General features: G+C 43.6%; 1 protein-coding gene across 2 annotated transcripts in view; it reads right to left on the reverse strand.

The window, feature by feature from the left end:
- KMT2E (lysine methyltransferase 2E (inactive)) overlaps positions 1-116 on the reverse strand; it is an 89,415-nt gene extending 89,299 nt beyond the window's left edge. For both annotated transcript variants that reach the window (XM_074193973.1, XM_074193970.1), the window contains exon 1: positions 3-116. The gene's annotated coding sequence lies outside the window, so the exon portion shown is untranslated. The remainder of the gene's footprint in view (positions 1-2) is intronic.
- Between the last annotated feature and the right edge of the window lie 10,394 nt (positions 117-10,510).

The raw sequence follows: 10,510 nt of genomic DNA on the forward strand, positions 1-10,510 counted from the left end.
ACCTGTGATGTTCACAAACCAGGCAGCCGAACCCCGTTATCGGCCCGGCCCCGGGGCTCCTCTGCGGGCGGCCGCGCAGCGGGCTCCGAGCTCCACACACCCCCTCCCCGGGCGGCGGCGGCGGCGGCGGCGGCGGCGGCGGCCGGCGGAGGAGGAGGCCGAGCGGCGGCGCGGCTGCTCGCGGTGCGTGTGCCGGCCCCTCTGCTGCCGCTGCCCGGCCCCGGCGGCGTCTCCGGCTCGGCCCCCTGCGCCCGCTCAGTGGCACTGCCTCTCGCTCTGGGAAAATGGCGGCCGCGGCCGCGGCGGCGGCGGCGGCGGCGGCCGCGGCGGCGGCGGCGGCGGTTGCACGGGGCCCGCCCGCCCCGCTCCGCAGGGGCAGCGGGGGGAGGGGACGAAGCCGCGGCCGCCATCTTGCTTTTGGGCGGCCGGGGGCCGGGGCCGCCGCACGGAGGCTTCGAGGTAGGGTCGCGGGGCTGGGGGAGGGCCGCCAGAGGCGCGCCGCGCCCGGAGCCCCCGGACGGGACGCGGCGCCTGGGGGAGCCTCGTTTGTTCCCAGCGGGGGCGCCGGGGAGCCGCGGGGCAGGGGAGCGCCCTCCCCGGAGCAGCCCCCGAGCCGGGCCGGGGCGCCTTCCCTCCCCTCCCCCCTCCCGGCCCCAGGCGAAGGGCGAGCCCGGCCGGGGTTCCGCTCGACGCCCACTAGGGGCCGGCGGGCTTAGCGGGCTCCAATGCGCAAGCTCCGGACGCCGGATAAAAGCGCAGCTGGCCGGCTTCCGAGCGCCCCGATGGAGGACGCGGGACAGGAGCGGCCGGGGGGGGACAGAGACGGCCACCGTCCACGCCGCCGCCGCCGCCGGCCTTCGGGGTAAAGCCGCCGCCGGTGCCGCCTCCTACCCCCCCCCCCCGTCACTGGGCACTGTGTGCGGGCAGGGAGCGGGGAACCCGAGCGTGGAGGTGACTGAACTAGGCCGCGGGGCGGGCGCGGGCGAGGGACACAAAAGAGGGGCAGCCGGGGAGCGGCACAAAGGCTCCCCGAGGAGCCGCGCCGGCCCGGCTCTCGCGGGGTGGGGGGCGGGGGGGCGCTCCCTGAAATGGCGGCTTCCGCCTCGCCGGGAAAGCAGCCCGGGCCCGGCCCGGGGAGCGGAGGTGGGGAGAGGCGGCTCGCCCGCCCCGGCCAATGGGCGCGCAGCCCGTGCGCTCGGGTGCCCGCGGATTGGCTGGCGATGACCTCATGCTGCAGCAGCGGGCGGGGCCGGAGCTGTCCGGGGAGGCTGGTGCAGAGGGAGAAAGGGAGAAGTGATGATGGCGACGGTTGCCGCGGCGGTCGCCGGGAGACCCAAACGGCGGCGATGGGGACCTCGGGCCTCCTCCTTGACCGGTTCCTCCCGGCCCCGCGCGAGGTGAGGGCCCCGGCTCGGCCTCTGCGAAGCTTAAGGCGCTAGCGAGGACGTGGAGGCGGCTTTTCTCCCGTCGTATTTGTGACTGCGTCAGGGCAAGATGGCGCCGGGTCTCCCTGGGGCGCGGGGGGAGCGGCACGTCCGCGTCCGCCGCCGCCGCAGCGCATGTGACCGGGCTGCATTCCTGTGGGGCTTGGCCGAGACCCAGCGAGGGATGGGGGCAGGGTGGGGAAGGAGCCGGGTGGCGGCGGCGGCGGCGGCGGCCCGAAGAGGAAGCCCTGGCTCCCCTCCCCCGCGCGGCCCCGCCGCGGGGCGGCCCGGGCGGCGGCGGGGCCTGCGAGCGCGGGCCCGCGGGGAGCCGCCGCCCTCGGCCGCGCCTAGAGCCGAAGTGCCCGGGGTCAGGTCAGGACCCTGCGACAGCCGGCCTGTGGGGCGGGAAGGAAAACGGCCTCGATGCTCCGTTAGGTTTTTTTTATTTAAAGTAGACGAGAAATAGGCCTGTATTTATAGAATAACAAATAATTAATAACCGAGTTCCCTTCCCCTTTTGTGTCTGAAGGTGAAAAAATACGGGTGGGGTTCAGGTTATTTCTGAATGGTAGGGCTTAATTCTCATTAAAAACAAAAAAAAAAAGCCTGGAAACACTATACCTTTAGTATTTTTTGAGATGTAAGTAATGGTACTCTTGTCCTGGATGAGAATGTCTGCCTTCCTTGTATCTGAAGAACTTAAAAATAAACCTAATGGAATGTTGCCCTTGTTAGTTCAACAGTGTTATTCATTACTCATTTTGCACACTTCGATGAAATTGTGAAATTTGAAAGCCATTTCACTTAGGTGTTGTTATGGTAGCGTGCCTAGACTAGTCTTGCCTTGCCACACGGTTGGTATTTTGAAATCAACATTGAGATTCAGAGAAAGGTTTAACTTGTTAGCTGAGTAGTCTATGGTGAACGTGGAGTTCCCAAAGAATTGATATCTTTACTGGATTTAGAGTCAGTAATGTTATTTTGGGTTATAAAAAGTTTACAATCCTAGTTACTAGTCTTGAGGTGGAAACTTGTATGAAGGCAAGCAACTCTGTGTTGGTTAATCCTTACCTCATAATACCAATTTGGACTACCTTAAATATTGTTAATGCATTATACACAAAATAGGCTAGGGATGCTGCTATTACATTAAAGGGGAAAAAATGGGGGTGTAGTTTTTATGCTAGGACAATTTAATCTTGAATGCCAGGTGAGCAGTGTCACAGAAATGCACAACCACTTATTATTTAGCTTATATCCCAGTTTTTGACATTTATCAAAACTTAAAATGAAAGAGATAGAAGTTATTCTTAACTGTCCACAGACATTCCAAACCATTTGCAATTTGATTCTGCCTTCCACCACACAATAACTCTGGGCAGTTGAAAAGCTTGTTTCAAGGTTGAGACTTCAGAGAAGACTTGAAGGAATTTTTTTAAAAGCAAAACAAGATTGCAATCTAGAGCCACAGGAGTGGTTATAATACCATGTATAACTTTTAAGATGAGAAATGCTCTTTTAGCTCAGTATGGTTTTTTTTTTAATTGAAGCTTTTAAATTCTAATGGTTGTCTCTAAACTTCCTGAAGCTTAACTTTGACTTCAATTTAATGATTCCATTGGGGGAATACTACTCCCAGTACTGTACATATTTAATAGATATTTGCAGTTGTTTAAATACACAAAATGAACATATAGTTCTGACTTTTACAAAACTCTTCTCTAAAACAAAATATTTTAGTGGCACAGTTATATTGATATAACACTAACCTGATAACCTTGAATCCTGCTATTAGGTGCAGAAAATGGAAGCTATAGAGCCATAAATAAGAAGCTGCTAATTGAAATCTGTCTGATTTCAGAATAGTTCCAAGCTTGTTGCCTAATGATAGCTGAAAAACTAGGCTAAAACCAAATTAACCTCTTGGTTTCTTTTGTGTAGATATCAATCTTTCAAGCTGATAGGTACTCATGATAGACTAAAATTAAATTTCCATGAAAGAATAAATTTAAACTTTGAAAACCAAACCAGTTTATTCCTACCTTCCCAGTAGTATTAGTAGTAGTAGCAGTGGTAGTACATTTAGTGCATACCTATGCTAAACTCATAATGCCATTCGGTTATATGGATAACTTTTATTTGTCCATGGCCATTTTTAAAATTTTTTCAGTCTTGTCTGACAAATCAATGACCCCTTTATGGTTTCTGACTCTTCATGACCCATGACCCCACTTGGAGTTTTCTTGGCAAAGATAATAGAGTGGTTTACCAGTTCCTGCTCCAGTTTATTTTGAAAATGAGGAAACTGAGACAAACAGGATTAAGTGACTTACTCAGGGTCTCTCAGCTAATAAGTGTCTGAAAACAGATTGGAATTTAGAAAGAGGAGTCTTAACTGCCTCTAGGCCAGGCGCTCGCTCTATGTAAATGTGCTATCTGACTATCCATAGCTAAGGAATTAATAAATGAATAAAGGGGGGGGGGCAGTGCGCACAAGGGAGGGGCAGATGAAGAGATTAGAACTTGTTTTGTGCCTCCTGTTTTTCTAAAACTTATTGTAACAATATGTTTGAATTAGATTTCTTAAAAATCTTCACTGATTTAATACTTTTGCAATTCCTGAAAAGGAGGGCAGTAGGAAACTTGTCTCTGAAAAACTAGGTTCTTCTACATTCTTGCTTATTCTTTTTTGGATCCTTTGGCAAGTCAGTTAACCTCTCCAAGTCTTGACTTCTTCATCTTTATAATGGGATAATAATGTTTGACCTACCTACTATATAATGAATGCCAAATTAGTTAAATTATCAAAATAGTTTATAAAAATATTTGCTAATTCTCAATCGTGTTCAACTTGGAATCAGGAGTGCTTGGGTTCAAATACCGTCCCAAAAGCTTTCTTTGTAAAGAAAGTAATTTAACCATTAGAAAAGCTTTGGGGGAGGCTAGGTGGCGCAGAGGGTAGAGCACCGGCCCTGGAGTCCGGAGTACCTGAGTTCAAATCCTGGCCTCAGACACTTAATACTTGCCTAGCTGTGTGGCCTTGGACAAGTCACTTAACCCCATTGCCTTACAAAAAAAACCTAAAAAAAAAGAAAAGCTTTGAAAATCAAAACACCCATCTAGTTTTCCTCCATGTTATAACATTTACTTAACATTTATTTAATGCCTACTTTGTATAAAGGGAATGCTAGCAGATAGTTGAAAAAGAAAATTAAGACTTGCCCTCAAGCCTCAAGTCAAGTGGCAATGATAAGGTGTAAATGACTGAACTATAACTATCATAAAAATATTGGTTGTGCTGTTAAAGGTGCTAGCTTGAGTCATTTATTGAAGACTTCATAGAGCAGGTGTCATCTGTATAAAATTAATGGAATTGTAACGTAAATGAGAGGAGTCCTGAGTTTTAATTCATTTTGGTTTCAACTGAGATGGGGCCATGTTTATATATTCTTAAGCAGAAAGGTAAATAACTGCCACCTTAAACTTGATTTTGACCTTTAACAACTCATTTTATATTGAGGAGATGTAATCCTTAAGTTCTATGACACTTAAGCTGCCCTACTATATTTGTCCCTTTGTGTAGTTATAGATGATGAGCTTTTTTTAAGCTTTTTTTCTCTACTGAAAAATAAGGTATGGCCTGCTTGTGTTAAATTCATTAGGTGAGTATTATACAGCATAACCTAATACAGTAGAATTAATTGCCCCTTTTATTTTTAATTGGAGGAAAGAGGTTCCTGAGCTGTGATTTCATCAAATATTACATATAACTTGAACCTTTTCTCTTATGATTCCAAAGCCATCCTTCTACCCATTTTGCCACATACTTCCAAAATAACCATACTTAACAACCGAAAGTTTGCAATTAGGTGTTATTGTTGTAAATTTATGCCTTGGATAGATAAAGTATGGCATGCCTCTTCATGAAAAGTCTTATAATTTCAATAATAACACATATCAGACCAAAATTTGCTTTTAAAAATATAGCTTTATATGTGGAATTTATGTTTATGCATGCAGGTATATATGTGTATATTATATATAAATATATGAGACATATATATATGACACATTTTATGATCACCTTGAGATTTAAAAAAAAAAGTAAATTTGAGATTAATCCAGGGGGTGAGAGGAGAAGAAAATAAGCATTTATATAATACTTCTTTTGTGCCGGGCTCAATGTTGCGTGCTTTACAGTTACTGCATTTGTTCCTCACAACAATCCTACAAGGTAGTATTTTTATTATTCCCAATTAGCAGTTGAGAATACTAATTCAAACAAATTAACTGACCTGTTCAGATTCACATAAGTAAGGCTATATTTCAATTTAGGTTCTAATGCTCTATCCCTACCTGCCATGTGCTTTTGTACATTTTTGCAAGAGTATAATATTTTTAAAATATTACTGTTGAGCTAAATTTATTTCTATAGCACTTTGCTCACAAGTGGGGGGGTGGGGCTTTTGAAATTGTTAAGTGCCATTTTAGAGATGAAGAAACTAAGATTGTCTCATGTTCCCAGTCAGAATTTGGGTTTTTTAAAAGTCCAAGACAAGTTTTCATTGCATCATATATCCTATAAAGTAGGAAGCTAGATGAACATTTTTAATTAGTATGCATTTGTGCTATATACTGTTTCCTGCATTATACTGCCTGTGTAACATTGAAAATTATTTAACTAGTGCCAAGTCAGTATTGCTCAGTGACTAGAGAATTGGACTTGGGAACATATCCTGACTTTAAGACCCTGGGCAAGTTACTTGAATTTTCAGTATTTCATTGCAACTCTTTATGACTCAATTTGGAAAGAAAGTGTCAATGTGCATTCATCACTCCAGCTTCCCTTACCAATGAAATCCATGATCTAGACTCTGTTATGATGATAGAGTAGTTTCTTGAATTCAGGGATTTGTTTTCAATTATCAACTCCTTACAGATGCCTCCTCAACCTGCATGAAATTTAGCCTCCCTCCTGAAATATGATCCTGCAGTTCTTATTGCTCACTGGACTTTCTTACTGTCCACAATGGACCTTTCCCCTAGCATTTCAACATTTTATTTGACTTGAAAACAAACTCATAATCTTGAAAAACCTGTGCATTTATTTAATATAATTCTTCTGATAACGTCATTCTCTTATCATTGTTACTTCAACCATACCTGACTCTTAAATGCTCCTGACAGTAGCCTAGTGTTATTTTTAAGGTAGAAACATTCTAATATGTCTATACCCACTTCAACTGTTAACATCCTTGAGATCCATTTTGCTACTGAGTGAGATTATAATAACCTACTAATGACCTTGTCTCAGGTCTTTTCTTCCCTTACTAACTTGCCAATCTATCATATTCCTTGCAGAATAATTTTCTCGATTCCGGTCTGATAATGGTGGCACAGTGGATATAGTGCCAGCCCTGGAGTCAGAAGGACTTGAATTCACATCTAGCCTTGGATACTTACTATATCACCCTAAGCAAGTCACTTAGCCCTGTTTGTCTTGGTTTCCTCATCTGTAAAATGAATTGTAGAAGGAGATGGCAAAGTACTCCAGTATCTCTGCCAAGAAAACCGCAAATGGGATTGTAAAGAATGGGGACATGACTGAATAGACTGAAACATCTATATGTTCACTGGCCTAAAAATAATCTTGAGTAAAATGCAAATTGTCCATCTTGAATAGTGGCCCTCAATAATTTGACTCTGGATTACAGAAGAATATAGCATAATCAGATAAAAGGGTCAGCAAGTACAGACTTTAAAGAAGTTTTGACAGTGGAGTGGAGGAAAGAAAGTTATTATCTTGAAAACTTTGACTGTAACTCAAAAGTTTATTCCTTTTCCCTACAGGAGAATAAGCAGAGCCTTTTAAGGGGGGGGGGGGGGTGTATCTTATTTTTAGTTTTTCTGTCTTGTATCTTAGTTATCCCTGGCTGTTATCTTTAGGTCTACAACTACAGGAGTAGAGTCAGGACCTCTATTCAAATTCTAGTTCTGCCATTTGTAGTATGTGACTTCAGGGAAGACTATTAACGCACATGGGCCTCAATTTCTTCAACAGTATATTGTATCTGAGGCCTCTTTAATTTAGAAATCTTATGAAAAGTGTTCCCTTACTTCCTCAAATGTAGATTTGAAACATGTATAATTAACCTTTATAGAATTGTATAGATAATGAGAAAGAGATTCTAAGATTTGATGGTTTGTTGATTTATAAATAAAAGGATACAGAGTTTAGTATATAATAAGAGAATCCAAAATGACCAAAAAGTAAGTCATTTTTCTCCTTAGGTTATATTCTATCCATGTTTAGTGATAAAGTACATATAGATTATGAGCAGTACACAGTTCTTATGTGGGTGTGGAGAAAGGATGCAACTCTTAACAACTAGGGGAGTCAAAAACTATTAAAGGCGATGGCTCTTGAGCTGAGCCTTGAAGGGAAACTAGAAATCTGAGGAGGGAATGCATTCTATATACATGGGAGAATAATAGTCTGTGTGAGGCTTGGAAGAGAGCAATGAAATGTTCACAGGGAAATCAGAGTTCGCCATTCTGATTGGCTTAGCCAGTGCCTAAGGAATAGTGTATAATTACTTTGGATAGATTGGAGCTACTTTTTAAATTCCAAACATGGGAGTTTGTGTTTTTATCTTTAAGGATAGGGGGAGCCAATAAAAAGACTGAATCAAAGATTGAGTTAGGAAGAAAAACAGTGACTTTGAGATGCCCATGGGACATCCAGGTTGAGATAGCCTTGAAAAAGGGTAAGTATTGAATATATAGATTTTGGGATACATGGATAGAAATAGAATAATATGTTGGATTTGCTAAAAAAGAGAGGGAACCTGTGCATGGGGGAGCAGGACATGGATGGTGAACCTATAAAGGAGATATAGAAGGACCAGTCTGACAGCTTGGGAGAAATAGTATCTCACATTATATCTTTATTTTTTAAATTTTTACTTATTTAAGGCAATGGGGTTAAGTGACTTGCCTAAGGTTACACAGCTAGGCAATTATTAAGTGTCTGAGGCTGGATTTGAACTCGGGTACTCCTGACTCCAGTACTGGTGCTCTATCCACTGCGCCACCTAGCTGCTGCCCCCCCCCATGATATCTTGAAGTAAAAAGAGGAACCAGTCTCTTGGAATCAAACATGAGTTTAACTCCAACCTTTTTACACATCCTGATTCTCCAGGGGAAATGATTTTATCTCTGTAAATTAATTTGTAAATTCATATTGGTAGGATGTTCCCTATGCCAAAAAAATCACAAATCTAAACTTTATCCAAAACTTAATTTTCAAGTAAACACATTTTTTAGTATTGTATTTTCTTTAATTTACACATTACTATAAAATATTCTTGTTTAAGAGTAAAGTAATACCCCCTTTCCCACAAAATTATAAAACCTCATGAGAAATAAAGTGAAAGAAAGAGGGGGAAAAATGTGTTTCAGTCTGTGTTCTGATGCCACCAGCTCTGTCTTGGGTGGATCACATTCTTCATCATATGTCCATCATAGAAGCTTCCATATTTTTCCAGTTACTGTTGCTGATTGTAATTCCCTCCATCCATTCCTCCCCACTGCCATCTATTATATTTTCTCTCTCCTTTCACTCTGTCCCTCTTCAAAAGTGTGCTGTGGGGCCACTGAGTGGCACATTGGACAGAGCACCGGACCTGGGGCCAAGAGGCCCCAAGCCTACCTCCCATCCCAGAAACCCAGCAACCACCCAGCCCTGTGGTCCTGGACAGGCCACCCAATCCCACCACCTTGCAAAAAGTAAAAAAGAAAATGTGTTACATCTGACTATCCTCTCTCATGATCTATCTTCTCCTCTATCATCCATATCCCCCTCCCCTCCCCCTGCCCCCCTTCTTTCCTTTTTCTTCTAGATCTCTATCCCCTATTGAGTGTGTATGCTATTTCCTCTCTAAGTTATTTCCGAAGAGAATGAAGGCTCTCTCATTCCCCCTTGCCTTCCCTTCTTCCATGCCATTGCAAAAGCTACATGAAATATCTTAGCCTATTCCACCTCTCCTTTCTCTTATTCCCAGTACATTTCCCTTTCACCCATTGACTCCATTTTTATAATGGATTATATCCTCAAATTCAGCTCTCTCCTGTGCCTCATCTAGAAAAGCTTCTACCTGCTTTATTAAATGAGAAGGTTCATATGAGTATTATTAATATCATCTTTCCATGCAGGAATACATGTAGTTCATCATCATTGAATCCCTCATAATTTACCCTTCCTGTCCACTCTCTCTATGCTTCACCCGAGTCCTGTACTTGAAGATCAAACTTTCTGTTCCGCTCTGGTTGTTTCAACAGGAACATTTGAAATTCCCGTTTCATTGAAAGTCCATCTTTTCCCCTGGAAGAGGATGTTCAGTTTTGCTGGGTAATTGATTCTCAGTTGCTTTCCAAGCTCTTTTGCCTTCCAGAATATTATATTCCAAGCCCTTAATGTAGTTGCTGCTAAGTCCTGTGTGATCCTGAATGCATCTCCATAATATTTGAATTGTGTCCTGTCTGCCTGTAATATTTTCTCGTTAACTTGGGAGTTCTGGAACTTGGCTTTAATATTCCTGGGGGTGGTTTTATCTCTTTCAGTAGGAGATAAATGGAATCTCTCAATTTCTATTTTACCCTCTGCTTCTAGGATATCAGGGCAATTTTCCTATAGAAATTCTTTAAAAATGATGTCAAAGGGGTGGCTAGGTGGCACAGTAGATAGAGCACTGGCCCTGGAGTCAGGAGTACCTGAGTTCAAATCAGGCCTCAGACACTTAATAATTACCTAGCTATGTGACCTTGGGCAAGCCACTTAACCCCATTGCCTTGCAAAAAAAAAAACCTAAAAAAAAAATTTGAGATTAAGGCTCTTTCTTGATTATGACTTTCAGGTAGCCAGTAATTTTAAATTATCTTTTCTGGATCTGTTTTCCAGATCAGTTTTTTCAATGAGATGTTTCACATTTTCTTCCAGTTTTTCATTTTTTGGGTGTTGAATTATTGTGTCTTGATTTTTCACAATGTCATCAGCTTCCTTTAGCTCCATTCTATATCTGAAGGAT

This window comes from Macrotis lagotis, chromosome 7 (assembly GCF_037893015.1).
Source record: "Macrotis lagotis isolate mMagLag1 chromosome 7, bilby.v1.9.chrom.fasta, whole genome shotgun sequence".
Taxonomy (NCBI): domain Eukaryota; kingdom Metazoa; phylum Chordata; class Mammalia; order Peramelemorphia; family Peramelidae; genus Macrotis; species Macrotis lagotis.